A 22,830-nucleotide genomic window follows, 5' to 3' on the forward strand; every position below is an offset into this window, starting at 1 on the left:
GGAGCGACGGATTTACTGGCTGCCTCTGCTGCCCGTCTCTGCTCCGGTCCTGTTCCTGGACCCAGCCTACTGCAAGATACCAGAACCAGGTTAGAAACGTGCTTACATAGCTGACTTATTACCTGATTCTGTCCAGCTGTCTGATCACTGGCTGAGCCACTCCTCCCTCTCCTCCAGCAGCCGCCGCCTAAACCACACCCCACTGCCACAACAGTGTTCCGTCGTTTTGAATCTAGATAAAGTCACCTATATTTACATGTGGGATGTATGCTTCGTGCTAAAGAGACTATACTATGGGGTATTGATTTGATAACCATATCAAACTCTTTTTGAGAAATGTTAATGTAGGAGACACTGCTCACACACTACTTTGATATATATATGATAATTAATCACTGGTTATTAATTTTACACTCGTAAATGGGGCACCACCTCTGTGTTTAGTTCTTGGAATAATCCGGAGGAAATTATTCCAAACACCTAACTGTACCAGTTGGCTTGGACAGTAAGATTCCATTCAAAATCAATTTATTCAGTCTCAATATTCTGCGGTAGTGACTTCTTTGCACGTATCCGGTTCTCTACATGAAAATTAAGTTCCAGACAAAGACAAACGATTATATATGTTTATTGACTAAATAATTTGGGGTAAAATAAATGACATGACAATTTTAGACGAACAACAGATAACAGAAAAGGTAAAGACTGTAATAAGCAAAGTAATAAAGTTATGTGACCGTCGGTAGATGGTAAAGTTAAAGGGTCGGGTTTTTATATATTAAATATTACGGGAGTAATTTTCAATACTAACGAGACCCTAATCTCAATTCTCCTAAGTTCATAAGATAGAAGTCAGAACTTAGACAGAAGTCAGAACCTAGACAGAAACCAGAACTTTAGACACCACTCATTCTCACGTGTGTGGAAGTTTGGTGTCCTTGAGAGTTCTGGGTTGGACTACGGCACGGCGCGTCAGTCCAATAGCCAGAGGGAAGGCCGGTACTCTGTTGAGGAACTCTTGGTCCGAAGGCCCAGCGGGGTTTCCGCCTTGGGAGCGCTGGGGGCACAGTCGGTCTCGGCTGGGAGCACACAAAGTCTCTTTTGTTGGAGACTCTTTGCAAGGCTTCTGAAGCAGACAATGACTGCAACATTCTTCATCAAATGATCACAGTCTTGAAAAAGACTTTTTCTTTGTTGTTTCAAGTAGTGGTTCTTAAGTTCTGATTCTGAGACTAATTCAACTTCTTCTGGATCAGGCGGTGATACTTTAACAGTATATTAAAATCAAAAAGAAAATATTTTGTTCTATTAAAAACTTGGATAAAAGTAAAACACTTAAAGTAGGGATTCAATTTGAGAATTCGAGATGTGAAGAGAAGAAGTCAGGAGGAGAAGCAGGGAGAGAAGAGAAGAGAGAAGGAGGACCAAGAGGAGCAGAGAGGAGCTGTTTTATTACCTGCAGCAGAGGGACCACAATGGGTGGGGGCAGAGTGTCCCTCCTTCTGTTATCTAAGTTTAGGCTCCCAAAATTTTAATCTAACTACACTATTGTATTTTATGTTTTGAAATTATGTTTTAGCCTTCCCAAAACTTCACCATCGTAAAAGTCGAATTTTTGCCTTCATGAAAAGATGCAACATGATAATGAAAACTTATCATTCAAAAGAATTATAACCTGATTAAGACATGAAGCAATAAAGTATACAACATAAAACAATAAAGTATACAATACACAGTAGGACCAGGGACTTATACATATTCCTTGTAGTTCTATCTTAACAAAACATATCAGACATTTAACTGGTAAATAACACAAGTATTACACAAGGAATGATGTCTGCAAGTCTCTCCTCCATCGACAAGGGGAGGGGCTGGTTTCTGTTGACCTCAAACTCATTAAGTAATAAACTTCATTTGGGCTTGACAACAACATGGGACATTTCTATTGTATGACCTTCTTACACTATTTTGGAATCTGCTAAAATTAAGAAATTGAGATTGTAGTTTATCAGTTATTTAGGACGTATTTGAATTTGGGTGAGGATAGAGACTGCAGTGGGATTGGAATGTCAGACCCAGGGACAACAACGGTCGTAAATAAAAGTTGGACATGTGAGGTAGAAGAACACACAGATTTGGTTTCCAATTAAGCCTTCCCCACTGGAGAATGTTCCAGAGGGAGAGAGATGTAGATGAGTAAATGAGACCACTTTAAGATGTAGAGACAAAGGCTTGTGTTCCTACATTAACACTATATTTCTCTTAAAAAAAACGTCATAACCACACAATTCACCATTTACATTCAACAGTTGCTTCACAGTATTTATGTTATTAACAAAGCAATTATGAAGGTATAGAGTTCTGTTGACATATGAAATTTGAGCACTATTGATTTGAATACTATTTGGATCCTTAAGAAATGTTTTAATCCAGTTGTTGTTTTTTTTTTCAAATTAAGGTGTCAGAGCTTCAAAGCCAGAGTTCATGTTCTGTTTATTCCAAAAAATAAATGCCCAACACATCTCCACTGTGCTGCCAGAGCTTTAATCTGTCAGATCTAATGGTTCTTATCTGTCTTATAAATATCTGTCTGTGTGATTTTCAGAGACACATTCCCTCTATTACATCTACACGGGCCTCTCCAAAGATCTTGGTCTCCCGGGCATCCACAATTTCACAGCCATGGGTTTGCTGGACAACAGGATGATTGACTACTTTGACAGCGAAACTCAAAAGAAAGTTCCCAAACAGACCTGGATGAAGGATCGACTGGATCCAGAATACTGGGTCAAAGGCACACAATCCCGCCAGAGCAAGCAGCAGTGGTTCGAAGTCAACATCAACATCCTGAAGGATCGTATGAGACAGAACGACACTGGTAAGATCCATGAAACGTGAAGAACCGAACCGCTTTTTAGTTAACCAATAATTATTTACAAGTTGCAGTGTAGCAGAGTAGAGGTGTGAAGCTTCACTGGCCTCATGATTTGATTATGATTCAGCTGTCAACAATTCAAGAGCGAAACAATACTCGATGCATCGCCGTGTACAGCATCCTCAGTGATCTATGTCACTGTACATGGCTACTTTTTCATTGATGCAGAATCTTCCATGTCAGCATCGCGATGCATCTTAGAATCAAAACATTTCCACCTTTTTTAGGAAGAAGCCAAGCTCATCTAATAGGCTGGGCTCAGAAAACAAAGCTAAACTAGCTTTCAGGAAGCAAAACCTGTCCCTGGAAAGAAAAGTGCCAATTCTGCTGAAAACAAACAACATTTTCTTTTTTTAAAATAATCGTGGTTGATCATCTGTGGGTCTTTTACAAGCGTAACATTTTTACACATTTGTTTATAATTTCATAATTTATATGATTATATGTCCATTTGAATAACTTTTAAATTTCTTTAAAAAAATGTGAAAAAACTCTGTATAACACATGTTCCAGATGAAAGAGTACAATCTTAAGCATCAAAACTAAGAGCAGCACATTTTCAACAATATTTATTCTTATTTTGTGGTTAGTCAGAATGTCTCTCATCCCATGACCACTCAGTACTCATGGGTCAAATCAGACCTTTGTTCCTCCACAACTCATTTTAAAAATGTAATCAAAGTCATGTAATGTAGATGAAAAAAGCACCGTCAGCTCCCTGTCAGCACCATCACGGGGAACTTTTTATTGTTCTTAATGAATTTGTTCCTCCAGTGCACTTGATTTGTTAAAGGAATTTTGTCTTTAAAATTCATAATCCTTACTTTGTGTATCTAATGTCAATTATAAAATTTGCATGAGGCAAGAGTTTCTAAAGGTAAATATTCAACTTTGGAATATATATAAGTATATATGTGTACTTATTGTAAAGGCATAATACTTTATAACCTCTGAATATAAGTTAGCCTATATAAAAAGGAACAATTAGCTTTTAATGATGTCCGACGATGTTGACAAACACAATGTAATGAAAGGAAAAAACATATTTAATGAAAAATACACAAACTCATGAGGTTGTACCGAAATATTGCATGTTTGCTGAGAACTTGTTCTATTAAGATATAACTTTATATTTCTTAATACTTTTTTCTTTTCAAAACTTAAACTTGTTATATCCAAATCCTCAAGAATCAGTGTGCTCGACTCACTGTCTTGTTTGTCCTTTACTTCACCGCCCTGGTCTTTCTTCTCTGGTTACAGATCTCCATGTTCTTCAGTGGATGCATGGCTGTGAAGGCGAAGTGCAGCCAGACGGCAACATGAAGTTCTACCGTGGCATGGATAGATACAGCTACGATGGAAACGACTTCCTGTCCTTCGACTTCGCTCACTCAGTCTGGGTCGCTCACATGCCAGCAGCAGAAGAGACTAAGAGGAAGTGGGATGATGTCCCTGTCCTGAAGGATTACACCAAAGGCTACATGGAGAATGAGTGTATGCAGTGGCTGAACAAGTTCTGGAGTTACGGGATGACTCAGCTTCAAACAGCCTGTATGTATTACTGAAGGCCTTTTCTGTGTTTTTAATGTCATTTATAAAAGAGATAATAATAGTATATTAATGTTATCAAAGCTGAATAATGTTCCCTCAAAATAACCTCACTGAAACTCTGCAGTATCAGCCAAATTAATGTAATCTGACAACAAATCTCCATTGGAGCTGGTTCCTTGTGTACATATGAACCAAGATCTTTAATGTAAAGGCAAAATAAGACAAAAAGAGCTGAAGTGATAAAAGGAAGTGTGTGTCACAGCAGTGTCTAATATTTACCAGTTTGTGTTTGTAGTCATTAAATCCTCGGTACAAGCAGAATCGTATGTTTGCTCAAATATTAAGTTACGGTTTGTGTCTCCAGCTCCACCTGAGGTGTACGTGTTAACACGGGACACCAACATCGAGTCAAACATCAGTTTGACGTGCCTGGCGACAGGTTTCTACCCCCAAGACATCATCACGTGGATCAAACGGGACGGCCGCAAACTGTATAGAGAGGACGGACTGGAGAGCTCGGGCGTTCGACCGAATGAAGACGACACGTTCCAGAGACGAGACAGTGTGGAGATCTTAAGGAAGGACAAGTCCAAATACACCTGTGAAGTCATTCATGAAGCATCCAGTGTGAATGTGACGAGGGAGTGGGGTAAGAATCTGTTTCTTGTTCTAACTTGTTTCTCATTTTGTTTTTAGTTTAATTTAGTTGATTTACACTTTCAGAGATAAGAGTCCGGACATCTGGACACTTTTTGGTGACAGAAGCTCCTCTAAACTTCTAATCAAATCAAATCAACTTTATTTATATAGCACCTTTCATACATGTAAAAATGCAACCCAAAGTGCTTTACATTAAAAGAAAAGAAAATGAAACAAACCCCCTTAACATCCCCACTCCCCGCACCCTCATTCATGTAACACGAACACACACATACACACACACACACACACCCTTGAGCATACTACACTGATACGTACACCCCACCCCCCCACAAGATAAAGTGGAATATGGCTGAGCACTGATAGATCAAGTGAGGAAACACCATCGTATGGGAGCCATCCCCACCGAGAGCCGTCCAAGCCCACGTCCACAGGGGACGCCGCCAGAGACAACCCCGACCCAGACAGATAGGGGCCCATCCCACAGCCGTAAGGCCGTGGGGCAGGACTCCCCAACTGTCGAGGCCCAGACAACCCCCAGGACGGCACCCCCGTAGGCAGGCCAGACAGAGCTCCCGGAGTGGAGGGCCCCCATGAGGAGAACACTGGAGCCTGAAACTAAGAAACAATAAATTCAAATAGATACTAAAAGAAATGAAAAACCTCCTAAGACAACATAAATGAATGTTAATATAAATTACTAAGAGCAAAACATAACTTTTAAGCACTAAACCCGTAAAAGCAGCATTAAAAATAAATAAATAAATAAATGAATAATAAAACCTTTAAGAGAAAATTAAAGGACAAAGAAAAATGACAGGACAGTATAAATGAGTGGAACTAGATGAGTAAAAGGGGACTCAGTTAAAAGCTAAATTAAAAAGGTGAGTCTTGAGCCTGTGTCTAAACTAAAGCTTAGCTGTCGTAGCAATAGATACAGGAAATCTTTCCTGCCACAAGCCATCACTTTATACAACAACTCTCTCACCTCTGCCTGACAGAGAACTCTGGTCTCTCTACTGTTTGTATATATTATTATTGTTTATAATATATTTAGCATATTTTGTTTTGTAGTATATATTCTTATTGTTTATTGTTTATAGCACACTGTGCATTACACTATGTATATATTGCCTTCTATTTATGTTATGTACAAAGTGTTTTACAAACCATCTTATGTTGTTGTGGAGCAACAATCGGCATCATTATATAGAAAAAATTAATGAAATAGGTGTTGATAGGTGGACAGTCCTGACTGACACAATCACTATCACCTTCTGTCATCAAGACAGTTTATATTGCTGGTTTCTAATCTGTACAATGTGACGTTACTCACATCACTATCAACATTTGCACAGCAGTTAGTGGATTTCTCAAAACAATTAGTGCAAACTGCAAAACCTAGTGGATAACCTGCAAAAGCACGTCACTTGCTCAAAATGGATAGTCCATTCCTCAAAAGCAAGTATTCATGTCAACGAAACTGCCAGTGTCATCAAAATGAGAAGTCTTGACACCATCGTTTATGAACAAGATAGTCAAATGGCTTTGTCATGTTTTCATTATGACAGTTTATTCTCTCAGTGTTTTCCAATGCGAAGAAAAGGTCAGAACTCGGTGACACTACCTGAAAATGCTCAAGACAGCACTACACTACTTGTACAGCCATTTGAAAACTACAGTAAAGTTACACATTGCTGTAGTTAGGGGAGTAAGTGAGTACAAGGCACTGAATATGTACGTTTCACATTTTTACTGTATATGCTCTTTGCAATTCTACAGCATTGTGCAAAAGAAAAATACACTACAGTCACTTATTTAGAACAAACATAACTTTACAAACACCCTTTAGGTAGAGCTGTGCACAAATGTGAACAATATAACAGTACATATTGTAACTGAATATAGGTAAATCATTCTGCACATCCAGACAGCCCTCTTCCACCTCTGCGAGGTTGTCTTTCAGTCCTTTGTGGTGCAGAGTAAAATTACAGTAATGTACAGTAAACATGAGATATTATGAGATGTTGGATTACTGTCCAATACTATACATACCTGTTCTCCCTACGAAATGTTTGAATGATTGAATTCACAGTGGTTCTTCCAACATTTGGTTGCACCCTCCGACCAGCCTCAGCCATTGTGAGGCCATGACTGACAACATGGTCCACAACTGTAGCCCTAATTTCATTAGGAATCTGCCTATGTATTTGGCCTCTTCTCCCTTTTCCCCTGTTTTGTCCCCTTCCCCTTCCTCCCTGCATCCTCACCCATCTTCCACGATGCTGACCTTCCATTTCTGTGTCACAGAGTTGTAGAAATGGTACACACTATGTCCTGCTTGATTTGAGTGAAAGCTGAAGTTCACCTGAGAGCAATTGTTCAAATTAGGAGACATTTCCAGGAAAAAATGATAAAGAAAGGTATAAAATTTGCTTGACAGAATTTGATAACTAGTTCAACAATTCTGTATGTAATGACTCAAGCAATGAAATGAAGACTATTAGTTTTATTGGGAACGACTATTCAGCATCCACAAGTATAGTTCATTTTGACTGACATGACATAAGCAAATGATAATGTTAAAAAACAGCAGAGAATTGTATGAAAGCAAATAATACATGTCCAAAAGCATTTGCAATTTGTTCAGAGGAAGGAGAAATTGTAACTATGATGTGCACAAATGACTAAATGTTGTGGAGGTTGAACTAATAGTTATGAGAATTTTCATTCTGATCTGAGAAAAGCACCAAAGCGACTGAGAAAAACTGTAATATAAACTGATACATCGCGGATCATGGGCTACAATCAGAGTCGGCTCTAAGCGATCTAGGCGGTCGCCCAGAGTGCCATCTGCTGGAGAGGTGCTGCCAGTCACCCTCGAGGGAGAAAAAATAAACTAACAATTTTCGATGCCCATTGGTGTCCCTTCCTTCGTGTTCTGTCTTGAAAATAATAAATATTAACAAAACAAAGAAACAATGACATGTTTCTAACTTGGTGCTGAGTCATGTGAAGTGTGGCCGTTGGCTGCGCAGCTCAGAGGGTCAGATAGGTGTCACAGAAGTCAGGTCAGGTCACGTCAAGTGACAGACAGGTTATGTTATGATATTTTCGAGATGAAACGGCCGTCAAAGCCCTCTGGTGTGCAGTTATATAAAGGTAACATTATGTCCTTTTTTTTAAATGCCGTTTTGTGTGAAGACGTTTCATTTGTATCAGCTTGCTAGCTAGGTTGAAATAAAGCAAAGCTGGCTTAACAGGCTAGACAATGACACTGAAAGCTACTAAGAGGGATAAATGAATCATGAATCAAAGTAGAGGCCAACCCGTCTGGATGTGCCACCGGTGCAGGTTGTACTCTGTGTTGTTTATTGTGAAATTGTAGTGAATCTTTTATTATAAGGTAATTATAAATGTTATGTTGAACACACCACTTATGCAAATAACTGCTGCAAGCTGTAGCAGTTGTATGTCCTATTCTGTCTTCTGTATTTATTTATTGAGTTTATGCTTGTACAATAATAAGTGAATCTACTCTATGTCTGTCTACATGCGCTCAAAACATATTTCCCGACGGCCCTAACAGCTGCTGGAGAGAGGCCTTCTGATGCAACATCCACATCACTCTCTGAAGTGCAAATTGTTTGTGGTCTCTTATGCACTGCTATGTTGTTGTTGTTGTTATTATTGTTGTGTTGTTATGATTATTATTATCATTATTTTTGATGTTGTTGTTGTGACTGAATGGTACACGCTTGTTAGCAATTACAGTAAATTGTGATTTTAGGCAAATAAAATAAAGTTGATTTGTACAGTACCTAATTTATATCAAGCCTTATTAATTAATGTATTAAATGAAGTAGAATGACAGAACAAACTGAACAGTATGGATGTACTCTATGTTTGAATACAGCTTCAACTCAGGCGTCAAGCAGCAGCAGCGCTACCACACCAACCACACCACCCACCTCTAAGATTCAGCCTGAAGCAAGTGAGTTATGTAATTGCATGTTACAGCTGCAGTCACATTACTGAACAATACTATGGTTATTCATAATTTATGCTTCAGATGTGTTTATTGCCTGATGTGCTGTTATTTGTAAATCACTGTGTGACCTTACTGAAGGATTTATATCATGCTGGAAAGAGTGACTTGAAAGTTCATTGTTGTTGTTCAAATACAACTGTTGTGAGTGTTCAGATGGTTCAGATGGTTCAGATGTTGTCATTCAATTGTACGATGGTGTTCTTTTCTAATCTGGCCTAGGGCACGAAATGGGATAGAGCCAGCCCTGGCTGCAATCAACAATAAGCTATAACTAACAGACTGAAACCACGAGGAAATCCTTTATTATCCATTTATTAAGAGCCCTCTAAAAGCGTCATATCAATAATTTATATAATGTATGAATTCCTTCTTCTCCAGGAGATTATTGTCTAAAACATTTGCCTTCATAGAAGAGGAGGCTGGATGAATCGTGTGTTCTTGTCACAGAAGAAATAATCAGAAACATTCTTCACTAGTTAGAAGATAGTTTGAACTTGAAGAAGGTGAAGGATCATTTCTCAGACATGTCACAGTTTCCTCTCAGACACTTTAACATCCTCTTTGTCTGATCCATGTTTGTTCACAAGTTTCTCACCAGCACAAAGAACTCAATTCATGTTATTTTATTTAATCACATTTCAGATTTACTCCTCAGCATCTACATTTTCATTTCAAACATCAACTTGAAATTTGATCTAATGAATATTAAACTAACACAGAGATCTTTTTCTGTGTTTTAGAAAACTCAGGTTCTGACTTAGTAGGACCCATCATTGGTGGAGTCATCGGAGGGGTCCTGGTCCTGGTCCTGGTCCTGGTAATCGCTGTGGTGCTGGGGGTCTTATACTGGACAGGCATCATTAGTAAGTGAAATATATTTGCATTGTCTTCTCTTGACAACAAACAGAGCAGTGGAGTGGAAGTGAAAGTTCTCTGATTAATGAACAGCTGTGTGTCCTTTTAAAAATCAGTTAACGTCAAAATCTGTAATAATATAATATGTAATAATAAACATCCCAGATGAGTGATTCTGTACTACAGTGTTCATTGTGGTGCATTTACACCATTTACAAATCACCTGATGATTCAGTGTGGCCGTTGTTTTAAAGGTGTGTTATTATTTTGTGATGGTGTGGTTTCTGGGCTTCTCTTCTTTAGTGTTGGCGTGTAGTTTGATCATAAAAGGAGTCTGCGGAGTCAAGGCTGGATGGAGTGAAGAAGCAATCATTATTAAAACAGAATCTAGCGCCTTGAGTCCGGGTCAGAAGCGGCCGCTTTCTGATATTATCAAATCTGTGGACAAAACAATGCCAAAATGCTCTGCCCTCTGCTCCCTCAAAACCTCAGCCTTTGCTCTTAGGAGGTTTTCCAAGTGCCATCCCCAGTTTCTTTCGCTGCACCGGCCTTTAGAGCCCCTTTCCCAGTAAACACCCACTTCTTCTAATTGGTTATTTTGGCATATTATCCAATAGCCTAAAAGAGGAGTTGACCTGTTTCCCTACTCTTCTCCCCCAACTCATCTGACCTGGCTGCGGTCAACTGTAGGTCTTGTCCCCAAAATGACCCAAATGGGTTCCCCATCCCTCTATAGGAACATAAACGTTTGGGCATCTCCCACCATTTGGCGGGGGCCAACCTCAGTTTTTAGTGCTTTATGATGGCCTGCCATCTGCTCACCTTTAGCCTTCACCTGTTGAAAAACTACTTTAGGACCCCTGGGGCTGTGAGCCTCACTCTGTCTGCACTCTTTAACTCACATGAGGAGAAACAATTAGTCATCATTTAATCTACACTAAGTAAAGTCAAAAATCAGAATGTGTTGCCATCGAGATACCTCAATTGACTTGATGAGGTGTTCAGAGGTCACACTGCAGAACAGTCCTGTTAATTATTAAGAGACGGACGTGATTCTGTTCGCTGAAGTCAAAGATCTCTGAGATCAAAACTCTAAATCACTTCATCCATCATCAATCACACGTGTTAACATTGTGTTTCTTTTACTGGAGGTGGATGTAGAGGATTCCAAGGTAACTACTTTATTTCTCTTAGAGTCAGCTATCAGTCCTTCTCCCTGTCCAGCTGATCCTGAGGTGTTGCTTGAGTTCTCACACCTGGATTGTCAGAATACACTGAATTTCTAAAACAGGACTCGAACAAACCTGTTAAAGAATTAGAATAAACAACAATAATAAACAAATAAACAAAGGGCAATTTAAACAAACTAAAAGAACAAACTGTCTTCGTCTTCACGACTGAATAAACAAACTGACCTTAGAGGGTTTTATTACCTCATTAATATTGTAAATATTGAAATTCTGACTTTGAATTTCTTCTCTGAAACTACAGAGTGCCACTTTAACATTATGGGTTCCTAATATTGTGTGTTTGTGTTTGTGTGTGTGTAGGAAACAGCAACAACAGAAACAGCAACAGTGTACCGTTAACTGTAACAAGAAATAACACGAGTGACGAGGGTAAGTGTTCTACGAGCTACCAGCAGGAGGAGACAGAGAGGAGGAGCTGCAGTCACTGATAGTCCCAGAAAGTTGTCTTTATTTGACCTTTTTGTTAATTTGTCAAAAGAATTATTCATTGATTTAGATTAAAAATCATATTTATGCTTCACTTATTTATGTGGCTAATATGCACTGTATGTCAAGAATAACACTTGTGTTCATCTCTGCAGACAATACTGAAACAAACCGCCGTCCAGAGGCTGACACTCTCCTGCTGTAGAAAGGCAACGAGCATCGGCGTGCTTCCATTTAGTGTAAGAGCTCTTTACAAAAGTCCTGCAAAGAGATGGAAACTAATCCAATGAATTCAAAGAAACATGCGTCAAAAGAAGAATTGTTGAGGTTCCAGTTATGGCGGTGTAGAAGACACACGCTGTGTTACCTGCTCCTGTGCAAGTCCTTAAATTTTAACCCTAAACAAGTGATTGAAATAATTGTAAAGCCGTTAGCTGGAAAGTGAGGAGCCATCTTGTGTCTCAAAGAGCTGTCCTCATACTGACTCTCAGGAAAGAGCTTTAATAAGAGGAAGCCGTTTCTTTTTTATAAATGCTGCAACTTTGTTACATCTTTACAGGATAGACCTTCTCTTTTTAAAAAAAAATCTTTTTATTGAGTTATGTGAATATGTGTTTTTTTTGCTTTTTTTATCATTTCAACTGAACTACGTTAACGACAAGAACACACAAATACAGCAGGACTAACCAACAGACAGACAAGACAAAAAGACAAAAAAAGAAACAAACAAAACTGTACATATACACACACACACACACACACATATATATACACATATACATATATATGATTTTATTCATTGGGTAGTCTGTGTTTCATGTACATTTTTTACTTTAATTAAGCTTTTAACTTTTAAGATGTTTGTAAATCCGTTGGATTAGTCATAGACTGTCATAGGAAAAGAAATCCAAAGCATTTGTTATTAAATTAAAGCAATTGGATGTTTTTTTATCTGATAAAATAAAGAATAGTGTTTTTAAAAGAAGAAAATAAGTCTCACTGTATAGTTTATCCTCTCTTTTCTTTCTTAACACAATCCATACTTTCAATATTCATGAAATATTGCCTATGTTAAGAAAATATAATTTTAGGTTCTGGCATTTTAAATTTAATAGCTACACGTGTTAAAGAAGTGTTATTCAGGTGTCAGTGAGTTGCTGATGTTCACTCCTGTTGACATGAATGTGTTTATGATTATTCTCTTATTTGTCTGAGAAAGTTCAAGAATGAACCATGTGCCAGTTTATGAAAAATAACCACGTATGTTTGTTACTGTTTCTTTTTTCAATAAATAAAGTACAATATTCTGTATTGTTGTTGGATTGAAGTGTTTGAGAAAAGATTCACCAGTTCTGAGAGAAAGAAATCTAACTGTTGATTTCACGGCTGATTTTAGCATATATTTCCATGTATGTGTAAACTGTAGAGCAGGGGTCGACTTGTATAGATTTTTTTTTTTTTATCAAACTGTTGATAAAATAAATTAAGACATTAGCTTCCTTAGCTCTGAAGTAGCCTGCAGTCTTCAATTTGTAATTAAATAATCATTTAATCAATGAAGTGGAGTAAAAGTACAATATTTGCCTTTAAAATGTAGTGAAGTGGAAGAATAAAGTAGCAGAAAATGAAAATAGGTCAGACTTGTACTTGAGTATATTGGTGAATTTAAATATTCCATTTTCTTTTTAAATAAAGTATACACTATGTTTTTGAATATTAGAAGCATTGATAAATGTTTTATATCTATATTTTCTGACTTAATTTTTTGTGTGTTTTTTTTTATTTCTCGTTTTGGACTTTTCGTTTTCACACGCATATTACGGCATGACGTCACTAGGTGGCGTCAGATCGCTGCGTTTTCGAATCCTCTCGGCGGTTTGACGGCGGAGCGTCTCCATCAGATATACTGTGTGTGTGTGTGTGTGCGTGTGTGTGTGTGTGTGTGTGTGTGTGTGTGTGTGTGTGCGTGTGTGTGTGTGTGTGTGTGTGTGTGTGTGTGAGCAGAACCACCGGGAGCGTCTGAGAGCGTCTGTCTCCGGTGTTTCCGCCGTTTTTCCCGGTGCTAACAACTCTCCGGTAAGCTAACAGCTAACAGTTCGCCTGCTAGCTTGAGTGAGAGCGTTACCATGGTGACGCTCCGCGGTACAGGCAGCGGGCCGCCGCAGCAGCAGAGGCCGGCCAGGAGCTCCCAGTCCCGGCGCGGGCTCCACCAGACACCCGGAGCAGGAGCACCGTCATCCGGCCGGAGAAACCTGAGCTGTCCGCTGTGAGTCAAGAGTGTTTTCAGTTTTAACTGTCAGGTCGTTTAACGCTCTCATGTGTCCTCACAGCAACAGCTTCATTCATGGAGTTTTATCATCACTGTGGAGAGAAAAAATAGGAATTAAGTCGCTAAGAGAGGTAAAATCATCAAACAATATCAGAACCAGCGTGTGTTTAGAGGTGTGAGTGTTAATAATAATAAACAATAATCATCTAATAATGTTCACACTATCTTATTTTGAATGGATGTCTGGATATGTAGGAAAAAATAGGAATAAATTCACCAGAAAAGATCAAATCATCAAACCACTGCGCTCTGTGGGGTCACTGTGGGGAAATAGTCCAATTCAGTTTTAATTAGTGCTCCAAACTATTATACTGTTAATAAATTATTTAATATATTATCTTTTAGACATCTTTAACCTTAACATGTTAAAAATGAAATGCTATACGTACAATTTCAATATAACTATTTTTCTTATTTTGCTTCTTATTTTTAGTAAACTTATTATTTTCAATAACTGGAATATAATTCTACATAATTCTTTAGATGTCTCGTCAGTGCAGTGAAGTAAAATGTTTCAGTACATTTGATGAGTTGCAGTCAGCCTGGCCTGTGTTGACCTGTTGTCTCACTGATGGACACAGGTGAGTTGGATGTTGTTGGTCACACAGTTCGGACTTGATGATGAACTTCATCACAACAAACCACAAACAGAGGCGCTGCAGTCATGGTGCGTTCACTGACACGGGTCACGGTTAACTTTTAGACCGAACATTTGTACCAGTGCTCAACTGCCGATTCACATCAGAGCTGAAAGCGTCCATCGACTTAGTTTAGTGGCGTATCTGTCACTACCATAAATATCAAACCTGGATTCATCAGTGTGTAGAACTTTTTCCGGTCATCAACTGTTGAATGCTTTTATTTGCGACGTGAGTTGTGTAATTTACGAGCAGCCCTGAATGCACCACGCAGAGCAGCCTAAAGGTCATCACCGTCCAACAGTCCGACAAAACTTGACATTAGAAATGAGAAAGGAGTCCTGTTCGAGGGGAAAATGAAGTTAATCATCTGTTTCGTCCTTTTGTGGACAGCGGTTGCAGGAAGGAGTTGTAAGTTACAGTTTAGACTCGTTAATGTGTCAGATTAAAAGTGAAAGTAAGACAGGAAGTTGTGAAATCTTTAAAATTGCATTCAACGCTTGTTTCACAAAACATGCTACAGACCATCATGATTTTTTTGTTTGTTGGTTTATGTAAGAATTTCAGATATACAGTAGATGTTGTTGATGAAGGTTCTCAGTCATCCAGTCAGGGTAAATCAAAGTTCTGCATCACAGTTAACTGGACTTGTTTCAGGTTCTTGGTGTTTTGTTCTTAGGATGGACAAGTTTCTGCCTCAGCAGACAAAAAACATCTTTTAGAGGTCTGCTAAATAAAATGAGTACGTTTAAAACGTCTAAATATTCGGGGCGCCGTTCAGCTCAGTTGGTAGAGCGGGTGTTCCTCGCTGCAGCTCCAGCCTGAGGCCCTTTGCTGCGTGTCACTTCTTCACTCTCATCCTGTTTCCTGTCTTCAGCTGTTCAGTAAAAAAACCCTAAAAGTCTAAATAGTCTAACAGTTTTTGCCAATTTCTGTTTTTTTCAGTTTTCAAAAGAAGTCAAAACATCAGTATTTTTAAAAATATGGCAGGAGGGCAATCTTTAAAGTCACTTCATCTTGTGAATGTAATATTTTGCTCCAATAATAATTTACATTAATTATGTACATTTTGTCTGGGGAGACATGTTAAAGATGAGTGAAATATCATTCTTTGTTAGAGTGACATCTTTTTCAAGCATTTCTGAAAAAGGTATCTCTGTAAATCAAACGAGAGACAATCTGTAAAAACATGATCAAAAGTTCCTCCGTCACAATCACAGAAGGATCATCTGTTGTTTACATCAGGGAAGAAACGACTAATATGATCTTTCACAGGACTGTAACTATAAGCGGTGTCATGATTCTCCAAATCCTCGATTCGATTAAATGTTTGATTCTAAGTTCACGGTTCGATTCAGTTCTCGATTTTTAATACCAAATGAAGACGAAGAGTAGTTTGTGTTACAGGTGTTGGTTTAACAGATACATCTGTTGTTGCGGTGCCTGCAGAGATGCCCTGCCATGTTAGTCGTGCTGCCAGTGGAAGAATATGGTACAGCTCATAGCAAACTGTGGAACTTTGTCAACATACGATTCACGATTCAAGATTCAAGATTAAAGATTCAAGAGGGGTTTATTGTCATTCCAGCCATATACACAGTACACAGTGCAATGAAATAACAACAACGTAGAACAACAACAACAATGCTACATTTAACTGCTAGTGTAGTGCAAAAATACTTTATAAAGTGACTGTATGATTGTTATTATTATTGTTATTTACATGAGGTGCAATAGTGCATCAGACAAATACAAAACCAGGACGTACGACAGCATACAAAAGGGCAACAGAGGAGATCAGTTCAGTCTCTGAGCGTGGAGGAGTCGTATGGCCTGGGGCAAGAAGCTGTTTTGTAGTCTGGTAGTGACGGATCGATGCTACGGTACCTTCTGCCAGATAGAAGGGGGTGAACAGTCTATGTGAGGGGTGGGTGGGGTCTTCCACAATGCTGGTTGCTTTACGGATACAGCGTGTGGTGTAAATGTCTGAGATGGAGGGGAGAGTGACTCCGATGATCTTTTCAGCCGCCCTCACTTCTCGCTGCAGGTTCTTAACTCACTGGGAAGCCAAAGTACTTCCACACCGGCGACTTCAGTGAAAGAGGAGAGGGTTCAAGTCCTGTCGATGGGTCTCCTGCATCTGCCATCGTTGTAAGAGTGGCGTAGGTGTGAGTGGACGAGAGAGAGTGAGGGAGCTGCGTACAGACAGTCTGAATGAATGGGAGAGGAAGGAGAAGAGAAAGGAGTCGCAGTAGTAGCAACAGTAATAAAGTACAATCTAGGCTGCAGTTTGGCTGTGAATAAAGACGACAGCAAAGCTCCCTGGTACTATTTCCTGACCAGCTCAACACTAGAAAGGGAGTTCACCCTGAAGGTGAACATCAACTGTAAAGCATCGATCCTGCATCACTGCAGAGACAGAGCATGATCGAGAGTCTGGAGCTGATGGTGATTGTTGTCTGGCCTCAGCTGGATGATACAGTTACGTTGCCATGTTGCTCACATGCTTTGAACTGTGTATGTTACTCATACATGAGGTGTGTTTGAGGGAGGCAGAGATCATCGGCAAGTGATAAAATAAAACACAATACCAAAATCTGTAGAGTATTTTTTAAAACACATCTCTGGGCACTACCTGGAGAATGAGTGTATGCAGGCTGAACAAGTTCTGGAGTTACAGAATGACTCAGCTCCAAAAAGCCTGCATGTATTACTAAAGGCCTTTTCTGTGTCATTCAAAAAGAGATAATGATAATATATTATAATTATAAAATCTGAATAATGTTCCCTTAAAATAACCTCAAAGAAACTCTGCAGTATCAGTCAAATTAATGTAATCTGACAATAAATCTCCATTGCAGCCGGTTCCTTGTTTACATATGGACAAAGATCTTTAATGTAAACAAATTATTCAAAACGCTGCTGCCTGTCTTTTAACCAACACTAACAGACGTGTGCACATCACTCCTGTTCTTAACTCCCTTCATTGGCTTCCTGTCCTTTATAGAATTGATTTTAAACTTTTAATGTTTGTTTTTAAAGCTCTTAACGGCCTCGCCCCATCGTATTTATCTGAGCTTTTGACTGTCCATAATCCTGGTAGAGCTCTGAGGTCAACTAATCAACTATTGCTGGAAGTGCCCAGGTCAAAATATAAACACTGGGGTGACCGAGCCTTTTCTGTTGCTGCTCCCAGGCTCTAGAATAAGCTCCCCGCCGAGATGCATCTTATTTCTGACCTCTTCAAATCTAGGCTAAAACCTATTTATTTAGGATGGCTTTTAATACTCAGTAGCGTGATGACATTTTTAGGGGGCTAAGCCCGAGGGGTTCCCTAGAATAGGGACCCTATTGTAATTGGTAAATGATAAATGGTCTGCATTTTTATAGCGCTTTTCCAGTCTAACGACAGCTCAAAGCACTGTACAACACATGCCACATTCACCCATTCAAACACACATACACTGATGACGGAGGCTGCCATGCAATTTGGGGTTCAGTATCTTGCTCAAGGACACTTCGACATGCAACTACGGGGAGCCGGGATTCGAACTGATGACCTTCCGATCACTTGACGACCCGCTCTACCCACTGAGCCACAGCCGCTTGTAAAGATTTGTATTTGTATTTTCCTCCGGCTAAAAGTGGTGCTGCAGGCTAAACCAATCAAGGGAGGGCGGTGCAATTTGGAGGGTTGGTCCAGACTCCTGCGAATATCTCAGACACAAAAAACGACATATATCTGCCTGCAGGGGGCGCTAAAACCTAGGCCAACATGGTTTTGCCTTTAACTCCCAAACCGTATGTCGCCAATTCAAAAACCTTGTATCCCCAGATTCCCTGAATGGAGCTGAATCACTTTGCGATGGCCACGCCCACTTCCAGTTAGAAAGTTTTTTCGCAAAATCTCAAAACTGGAAAATCTACTTTTTCGAACTTCTCCTTAGGATTTTGTCCGATCTGCGTGAAACTTGGTACCTACACTCTTCAGCTGGACCTGATCTAAAGTTATCAAAAGATTTTTGCTCTGTCAAAAAATTAGCAAATTAGAAGCAAACAAATTTCTGTAGCTACCTATAAAGATGTAAACTGTTTGATATCTCGGTCAAACTACATGCTATTAACACCAAATCTTTTATCTCTTGAACGGCTACACTGATTTTTACGAAATTTGGTCCGTATGGTGTAGGGCCAATCCCGAGGCCATATCTTGAAGGTGGTTTTGACTGGTCAATGTGGGCGTGGCTTAGTACAACAAATCCAAATAGGCACACATTCAGCCTCAGACGTTGGCCTGTGTCTTCACTTTTACCCCGAGCCCGTCATCCTTTGGGCCAACTTCCGTGGGCTCTGCGGTGCACGGGGTCCGAGTCGCACAGGGGGGCTTAGCCCCCGTTCATAACTGCTTGCAGTTCTAGTTTATCTTATTCTTATCTTATTTTATCTGATTTGATTTTGCTGTATTTGATTGCTTTCACTGTTTTTATTGTTTTCAATTGTTTTTATTTATTCTTTTTAGTTATTACCTGCTGTAAAGCACTTTGGTACACCGAAAGGATTGTTGTAAAGGGCAGTTTAAATAAAGTACATTTACATTTACATTTACATTTACAAAGAGAGCTGAAGTGATAAAAGGAAGTGTGTGTCACAGCAGTGTCTAATATTTGTCAGTTTTTGTCTGTAGTCATTGTTGTAGCAATAGATGTTTGTGTTTGTAGTCTTGTATCCCTGGTACAAACAGAATTGTATGTTTGCTCAAATACTAAGTTACGGTTTGTGTCTCCAGCTCCACCTGAGGTGTACGTGTTTGCACGAGACACCAACGTCGAGTCAGTCATACGTTTGACGTGCCTGGCTACAGGTTTCTACCCCCAAGACATCATCATGTGGATCAAAAAGACCGGCCGCATACTGTATAGAGAGGATGGACTGGAGAGCTCGGGCGTTCGACCGAATGAAGACGACACGTTCCAGAGACGAGACAGTGTGGAGATTTCATGGGAGGACGAGTCCAAATACACCTGTGAAGTCATTCATGAAGCATCCAGAGTAAACGTGACGAAGGAGTGGGGTAAGAATCTGTTTCTTGTTTTTACTTGTTTCCCATTTTGTTTTTAGTTTAATTTAGTTTGATTTATGCTTCCAGAGATAAGAGTCCGGACATCTGGGCACTTTTTGGTGACAGAAGCTCCTCTAAACTAAATCCTACGGCCAGTTAGACAGAAAATAATTTTATGTTGTTGTTGAGCTACAATCTGCATCAATATATAGAAAAAACTGATGAAATAGGTGGTGATAGGTAGGGGTGTGCCAAAATATCGATACTACGATATATCGCGATATTTCGTCTTGAGGTACGTTATCGATACACTGGTGCCAAATATCGATATTTAAAAATGTAAAAAAAAAAAAACTTTTTTTTTTGTTTTTTTTTGGCCCACCACCCCTCTTCGGAGGACAGCTTTATCTTTATTCAAACATAGGTATACAACCAAATAAAAATTAAAAAATGGTTTAAGCAGCTCTGAAACCCACACATATAGATATTTAATGATAGTTGTAGTCAGTGTGTGTGTTAAGATGAGACACTGTGCAATATACTCTTTGTTTACTTGGCTGTCATTCATGTGAAATTGATTGACAATGTTTTGTAATTCCTGTGAAATGGATTCAGTGCAGTCAATAAATTCTGAATTTCTTCAGTGACACAGATATCGTGATGTATCGTGGATGAAATGTCTTGCAATAAATCGATTATCGCAGAATCGCTGTATCGTGATATTATCGTTATCGTGGGCAAAATATCGTGATGGTATCGTATCGCGAGGTACCTGGTGATACCCAGCACTAGTGATAGGTGGACAGTCCTGACTGACACAATCACTATGGCCTTCTGTCATCAAGACAGAATTTATATTTCTGGTTTCTAATCTGTCCAATGTGACTTTACTATAAACTAATACGCCACTGATCATTGGTCACAATCAACAGTAAGTCACAGCAAACAGACGGAAACCACGAGGAAATCCTTCATTGTCCATTTATTTAGAGCCCGCTAACAGATTCACATCTATAATTCATATAATTTATAAATTCCTTCTTCTCCAGGAGATTGTGTCTAAAACATTTTCCTTCATAGAAGAGGAGGCTGGACTAACTGTGTGTTTTTGTCACAGAGGAAGTAATCAGAAACAATATTCACCAGTTAGTAGAGGTGCACCGATCCGATATTAAGATCGATTATCGGCCCTGATGCTGACAAAGTAGCTGCATCAGGGATCTGAAAAATTAACAGATCCACGGACCTATCCAGTTTTTTTTTCCCCCATCACAGCACATTAGGGCTGCCCCCGAACAAGGATTTTCTTGGTCGACCAGTGGTCGTCATTTAGAGCAATTAGTCGACTAATCGACGCATATATATGTATATACGTATATATATATATATATATATATATATATATATATATATATATATATATATATATATATATATATATATATATATATATATATATATATATATATACACACATAAATATATATATACATAGTTGCCAACTCTCCCGATTCACGCGGGAGACTCCCGATCTTTAACCCTATCTCCCTCAATGCGTTGCACATGGCACGGGTCGGGTATTGGTAAACATAATGACGTTTGATTTTGATGATGACATGATTTTTGTCGGTTTAACATCACGAGCGAACGGGGAATTAAGTTGCACACAGTGAAAGCGCTACACCCTAAGTTATCTCGAAATCGATCATCATTGTCATTACTGCTATTTGTATAATTTCTACAAGTCACCGTTGATGCTGAGAGACTGAAATCCTCGTCATCCTATTCAAAGGCTGCAACAGGCGACTCATTGAACCGGGGTGAAGTTAGTTTCAGTTTGGATATTCTGTGGATATCTACTCGGGTCCAGCTGAGACTTTACTGAGGTCACCCAGTGTCAGCAGCAGGAGGACGATCAGCTCACCTCCAGCGCCGCGCTGAATCACTGGAGACTGATTTAGGGACCGTCATTAAATTACTTAGCATAAGTATATTGATACAACATAATTGCTGTTTTTTTCAATATCTTTCATGTCATGTAACCCAGTGACTCCAAACCAGCTGCAGATTGTATCAGTAAAATGGAAGAATAAGACACCTATTGTTATTGTATTTTAGTGCTTCCTCTATTTGATATGAATATTAATATGCAGAAATTATGATTATTTTTCTCAATCGCTTCCATGTCATGTGGCCCACTGACTTCTGAAAATAAAAAAGTTCTCTAATGCTCAGGATGTTAACATATTTTCAAGCAGCAATGTCAGCTTATACACTATTTTGTCTCATGTCTTAGATTCTAATTCTGAAATTCTGAAAATGATTTATTTTTATTTTTTTTTTTAATCTCACCAGTAGGTGAGATTTAAAGGGTCATTTTTCCAAATTTTCTTCCGGGGGGAACCTTGTTACTTGGACCGATACACCGATGAAAAAATCTCCCTATTTTTCATAACCCAATGTTGGCAAGTATGTATATATATATATATATTCAATATATATATATATATATATATATATATATATATATATATATATATATATATATATATATATATATATATATATATATATATACACACACATATATATACACATATATATACACATATATACACATATATATATATATATATATATATATATATATATATATATACATATATATATTAAAAAAATATGTCCTCTCTGCAGTGAAGTGGATGCGCCTGTAGAGAGATTTACACAATAAGTAAAACACAGTGAGCTGGATAATTTAGCTTTCCCAGTACACACTAATAGTCTAATACTAGCGCATACAACAATACAACAATAACAAAATGTATTTATCTCTGCTTTCAAACGTTCGGGCCGCCATGGGCAGGTAGCTAGGCTACTTACATGTTTAAGGTGGTACATCATGTTCGTCGTGGAGGAGTGATAGGCGAAGTTTTTCTTGCAGAGTTTGCATGTCACCTTCTTGGGGTTGTCCTTCCTCTTTTCAAAATGATTCCATATTTTAGACGTCTTTCCCGACATGGTTGGCTATTAATTGTTAACTGTCTAACCGCGATGTTTTGGGGTTTTTTTTCCTGCG

At 38.8% G+C, this 22,830-nt stretch overlaps 1 pseudogene; it reads left to right on the forward strand.

The window, feature by feature from the left end:
• Positions 1 to 22,830, forward strand: part of LOC115579215 (BOLA class I histocompatibility antigen, alpha chain BL3-7-like) — an 83,694-nt pseudogene that overhangs the window by 55,924 nt on the left and 4,940 nt on the right.

The sequence above is a fragment of the Sparus aurata genome, chromosome 3 (assembly GCF_900880675.1).
Source record: "Sparus aurata chromosome 3, fSpaAur1.1, whole genome shotgun sequence".
In the NCBI taxonomy this organism is placed as follows: Eukaryota; Metazoa; Chordata; class Actinopteri; order Spariformes; family Sparidae; genus Sparus; species Sparus aurata.